This window comes from the organism of the source record quoted next, unplaced genomic scaffold, assembly GCF_019419815.1.
Source record: "Pyrus x bretschneideri cultivar Hongxiangsu unplaced genomic scaffold, Pyrus_bretschneideri_v1 Contig8, whole genome shotgun sequence".
Taxonomy (NCBI): domain Eukaryota; kingdom Viridiplantae; phylum Streptophyta; class Magnoliopsida; order Rosales; family Rosaceae; genus Pyrus; species Pyrus x bretschneideri.
The window spans coordinates 5,823,212-5,829,603 of record NW_025999820.1 but is presented as its reverse complement, the minus strand read 5'-3'; positions in this window follow the sequence as shown (position 1 = coordinate 5,829,603).

Sequence of the window (6,392 nt, the reverse complement as noted above, 5' to 3'; positions counted from 1 at the left end):
AATGGAGAAATTTTTCAATGTGACCGGAATACGAGTTGGTACATCATGTGGCACTATACAAATTGTGAGATATGTGTGCTAAAAAGTTAATAACTTAAAAAATACAATTTCCCATCACTTATATAAAAACACGTGATGTATCACCCGTGTTCCAGAATTTACATTAAGAATAGAGAAAATAATATTTAATAAACAACTAATTTAATCACATTATTGTTAGCCCATTGTAAATTTAAGCCTACCCCCTCCCCCTTTTGTCACATCCTGACTCCGCTGTAGCACGATATTGTCTGCTTTGGACCACGCCCTCACAGATTTGTTCTTGGGTTTCCACCCAAAACACGTCATGCTAAGAAGAGAGGGGCATGTACATATAAGGCCAGGGACCAATCCCCACCCCGCCGATGTGGGATACTACAATCCACAAGACGACCAAAATATATAGGCTCAAGTGCATAATATGGGCTAAAACTTTTGCGGCTTGAAGATTTTTGGGCTTAGTTAGAGCATCTCTTCAAGAGAAACTCTAAATTTTTGCTAAACTAAGTGAGCAGTATAAAACACTATTTTAGCTACTCAACTTAATTTTTCATCTCCAACAACACTATTTTAACAAACTTCAAATATTTTATTATTAAAAATTCAAACTCAACCCACTCATTTTGTAAAACAATATTCCCTCTTCATTTTCTCCTTGCTCAAGGGTCTACCCTCCAATGTTATTTTTTTTTACATATAGAAACTGAATAGCTGAACTCTAAATTTAATGAGTGACCGTTCATTTTGCTCTTTAAAACAGAGTTTTTAGAGTGTTGATTGTTTTACAACAAAAAATACAAAATTCCAATTTTCCTGTTAGTGTGGTGGTACAAAAAATATAGAAAATAAATTTAAAAGGGTAGATCAGTAAAATTGGTTTGTGGTTGTTGAAAGGTTCCAATTTTCCGGAGTGGTTGTGGAAAGGTTCCAACTTGCAAATAATTGCAAGTGAACACAACACTTTTCAGGAAGGGATGGAAAATGGGTTTGTGGTACGTGAATTCCTTGTCCCCAAAGAAAGAAAAAAAATAAATTGTAAGTTATTTCTGAAATCATAAGAACAACAACAAGACATTAGTATAACGAATGCAATAATAAAATCAACATGAAAAGGAAATAAACTTATCTGTAGTAGAGGAAGACATGATGGTAGGGTTCCAGGAAGGGTCTTCTCCACTCAAACAGTCGTTAGTTCCTTTGCTAGTGAATAGGGTTTAGCACGAAAGAAGGTTAATTACTGTGAGTGCAACGACCTCCTAATATACTGATAATTATCCATGTAATCCAGCCTATCAACTAATTACATGGGATATTCCATATCAATTGGGGTATCATAATAGTCCTAAATGGTAACAAATTCTTTGTCAACTAATTAAGGTTTTCATGATTAATTGCACTAAATAAGGACTCCTAAACCTAACCAAATAAGGCTCCATAATTTTCTCAACTATTAACTCGGATTGACCAAGTTACTTGTATGTCAAGAAACGACGAGTACATGTCATTTGACACTCACAACTTACATTCTCCCACTTGAGTGTCCAAGGACATGATACTTACTTGGTTAGGTGGTAAGTGATCACTGAGTCCCACAAAATTTGCAACTATACCTTTAACAACTTGTCACCAGTAGTTTAAATATTGGATTATAGAAAATAACATGTAATTGCTTTTACATGTTTACTCTATTACCACGAATATCAAATTACGGGCACAATGTTGCCTGACATCATTCATTAAATTCATGTTGATAAGCAAAAGATCAACTCTTGAACTGAGCCTCATGCAAGCATGGCTCATATTTTTCTATCAATTTATAATGTGATAAGAGGACAAGTAAATACTACATACTCAAAATTAGGACCTAACTTATGAACAAAACCTAAACAAAAACTCTTAAAATATCAGCCACTAACACTTCAAATTTTTTAACACAAAAGGTAATCTCTTACTCCCACTAATTAATAGAAATAAAATTATATAAACAAATTATTACTCCCACTGACTAAGAGAGTAAAAAAAAAATCTTTATAAATGTCTAAAAAAATGAAACAAATACCTTTCAAATACTCCCATTAGCAAAACATAGATCATGGGATCTAGAACATAACATTTGTGAGCTCAACATCTTTATTCTAGATATCTGTAGGGAAGTGACTCTTGTGACTGAAAAAATATACAAAATCATTTGGTCAGTTTTGTTCATCTAACATTTGACAGAAATAGAAAACTTTAACGAAACGTTTTTAACAAAAACATATAATTCCAAAATCATCTTTGGACAGAATCTGATTATATTAGGTTTTCATAGCTAAAACATAAAATACAAGGGCAAACGTATATAGTTTCAACACTTTTGAGCAGATGAAGTATATACAATCTTATCAATTCCATGATTAACCGTTCATTGATTTATAGTTGGACTGAATAAGAAAACTCTTTTGAGCAGAATATACTCATTAACCCTTCTTGAATTTCCTGCAAGATTAGTTGCATATATAACAAATAAAATATAAACAAGTACGATAATGTACGTTTTATCTAACAAAACCATGACCATTAAAAACAAACAAAATTGATGAGTGTAAAGCCCATAATACATTATTTCTCCCACTTGGGCAAACACTCAAAATTGCAAGTTAAAACACTAGAGAAAGTGGTTTTCATATAACAAAATATAGGCTAGTTGAATCAATAAAGATCAAATACATATTTTGATTTATTTTATTTTATTTTATTTTTTTAAAGTAGGTTAGAATTAAAAGTTCCATAAAAAAGTATGCAATGACTACAAATTTTATTTTATTTTAGTATGTGAGAGAAGACCCACATGTGTTAAAGGTTAGGTCATAAATTAAAATGAAACCTAATAAGAGAATCCAAACTCAAAGTTATGTCTTAATTCTAAAACAAAGTCGATTAAAGTAAACACATAGATATCTCAACAACATAATTTTAATCCAATTTAGAATTCACAGAAAATTAAGGCAAAAGATTGGAAAATTTACCTACTCATTCTCGATTCTGCAAGATTCATAATGGAAGTAATCAAGTTGTGGAAGATCGAACCAACTCCAAATTGCATGATTGTTACACCTTTGGGCAAAAACTAATCATGCAAAGAAAATACCTGCATAGCTAGCCCAAACATAAAATACACAAAATACATATAGCTTCAACAACTTTGGCCAAATGAAAATATGTTAGAAGTACTTTATGATGATTTGCTATAATACTAATTTATAATTGGTAAGTGAGTTCCTGAAATTCTCATTAGAATTCTGATTTTTGAAAATAATCCTTTAGAACAATATTAAATAGCTGATTCTCAAAAGATTAAATCAGACACAAGAGTATGTCATTGTTAACATTGAACAATAAAGTTCTCGAAAGAGGAAACATGATTATTCAGTTATTCGATAGAGACCAAAATGATCAGTTAGTAAACTGATATCACTTTCCATTTTTTTTTTTCTTTTTCTCGAAAGACAATGATCATCATAATCATAATTGATGACCAAACAAAATATTGGTTTGAGCAAAATAAACCAATACATCTTTAAATCAAAATTTAATCAATGTTGTCTATAAAAGTCATTAGTATTGAGAATTTGCATAAAATAATAAGGACTTATTGGAACCATAAACTTGGATAATAATCGGTACCAATAGATGTGCACAAATCATTGAAACAATATCACATAACAAAACTAGTTTTGAAGTACCAAAATTCAGCAATACTACTTTAGTTTGCAAATTCACTAAAAACTCAATTCTTTTTAGATTGTCATGAAAATTTTTAGGTATGCACTAGACATATATGGCTACTATTTCGCAAAATTTCATGATTTTTAAAATTTTCAAGCGAGCCAAACATGAATTTGAAAAGAGAGGTGCTTTAGAAACATCAGAAAATGTTCAATACAGACCTGAGATTACAAACTCACCAAATATTCATTGTTCATCCGATATGCATGAAAATTTTCAGACATAAAGTAAACATACAAATCTGTTAATTCCCAAAATTTCATAACTTTTGAGACTTTACAAAAGAAAATTAGAAATGGGATGAGCTGCAGAAACGGCAAAAATTCTGCAGTACATACTAGAGACTAAATAATTCACCAAAAATTCATTTTTTTCTCCAATATGCATGAAGATTTTCAAAAATGAAGTAGGCATGTAAATCAATTGTCACCCAAAATTCCATGATTTTTTCGATTTTAAAAGTGGGCTAAAAATAAAATTGAAATGCAATGTGCTGCAAAACTGCATAAATTCTGCAGTACAGTCTCAAGATTAAAAATTCACTAATAATTCATTTTCAAACCAATGCTCACGAAAATTTCCAGATTTGAAATAAATATCTCAATGTATATCATACTAAAATTTCTTGAATTTATCAATTACATAAATATATCAAAATAATATTACAAACACACTATTCTGTAGAAGTCTGCAGGCTTCCAGCAACATGATATCACACTTAAAAATTTACCATAAAATCCATTTCTTGTCCAAAAAAAAAAATTGGAAATATTGTCAGCGTCTACAATCCATTCGATATTACAACATGACAAAATTTCATAATATTTGGAGTTATGAGAGTCTATTAAGCCCAGGTTATTGTCATGAATGGTTTTCCTTATGAAAATTACATCAGTTATATATAATACTAAAAGTAATATTTATTGCAAATAATAGAAGCGACTATCATTTCATAGAGAAATAACCAAGAACCAAAACTTACTTATTCATTTGCATATGCACTATATGGACAAGAGTCGAAAAATGCAAAATTGAATTAATCCCAAATGAAAACACCATATTTGCTAAAAAACAACAAGATAGTTTTCAACTTCTCAATTGTAATATCACAAAATCAATTCAGTCAAATTGCAATAATTTATGAAAAGCAGTTTCATACCTTCGCGGGAATACCCCGAAATTTCAAGCTTCAATTCGAGCATTACAGTGATTGAAGGAGGTTGGTGTAAGCTGGGCATTGATGAACAGAAACCGTCACGCGAGGGAGAAACCCTTTACTGTTCGCATGTTTTAACCTCTTTTTTTATTTTTTATTAATCAAATAAAAACCGGTAATATTTATCAACTAAAATAATAATCAGAAAATTATATAATAAATCAAAATATTACCCAAGATAAGATTAGGTCATCGTTCACCGAAAACAATAGTGACCTTGATATATATATATATATATATTAATTATTAATTCATAATTATCAAATAGGAGTCCATAAAGTCGCATACAACAAACCTTGTTAGAGTTGTATACCTAATTTCAGTTTATCTTGATGCCCAGGTAAACGTGATAAAAAAAAACTGCAAGAAAAAATTTGCAGAAAACAGAAGCATGGTTATGAAAGAAAAACCTCATTGTCCAGATTCAACAATCCTATTTCCTAGTACTTTATTTTGGCATTAGATAGATAACTTATTTAAAGATACTTGATTCATATAATTGGAAAATTCACAGCATAGATGACACGATCTTCTCGGCAATACAAGGTTAACATATCCATACAAGAAGAAAAAACACGGAAGCAGGAAAAACCCCAAAATCATATCACAAGAGCGTGATTAGTCGAACCAAAAGGAAAAATAAATAATTAAATTTCATGAAAGCTACTTAAAGGCAGCAGTATGCATAGTCACCACCTAGACCAGTCCATATATTATAGTCAATAGAAATCATACCAAATAGAATTATATATATCACGGCTCTCTAATCATATTGGTTGAAAAGAATTTGAAATTAACCAATCGCAAAGAACCCCTTCCTCCGAACCCTAAGTTTGTTGTGTGGCTCTGATACCACATGTAAGATATTTCTGAAATCATAAGAACAACAACAAGACATTAGAATCACGAATGCAATAATAAAATCAGCATGCAAAGGAAATAAACTTATCTGTAGAAGAGGAAGACATGATGCTAGGGTTCCAGGAAGGGTTTTCTCCATTCAAGTTAGTTCCTTTGCTAGTGAATAGGGTTTAGCACGAAAGAAGGATAATTACTGTGAGTGCAGGGACCTCCTAATATACTGATAATTATCCATGTAATCCGGCCTATCAACTGATTACATGGGATATTCCATATCAATTAGGGTATCATAATAGTCCTAAATGGTAACGAATTATTTGTCAACTAATTAAGGTTTTCATGATTAATTGCACTAAATAAGGACTCCTAAACCTAACCAAATAAGGCTCCATAATTTATTCAACTATTAACTCAGATTGACCAAGTTATTTTATGTCAAGAAACGGCGAGTACATGTCCCATGACACTTGCAACTTACAGAAATGCCCCCATGCATACCAACTGTTTG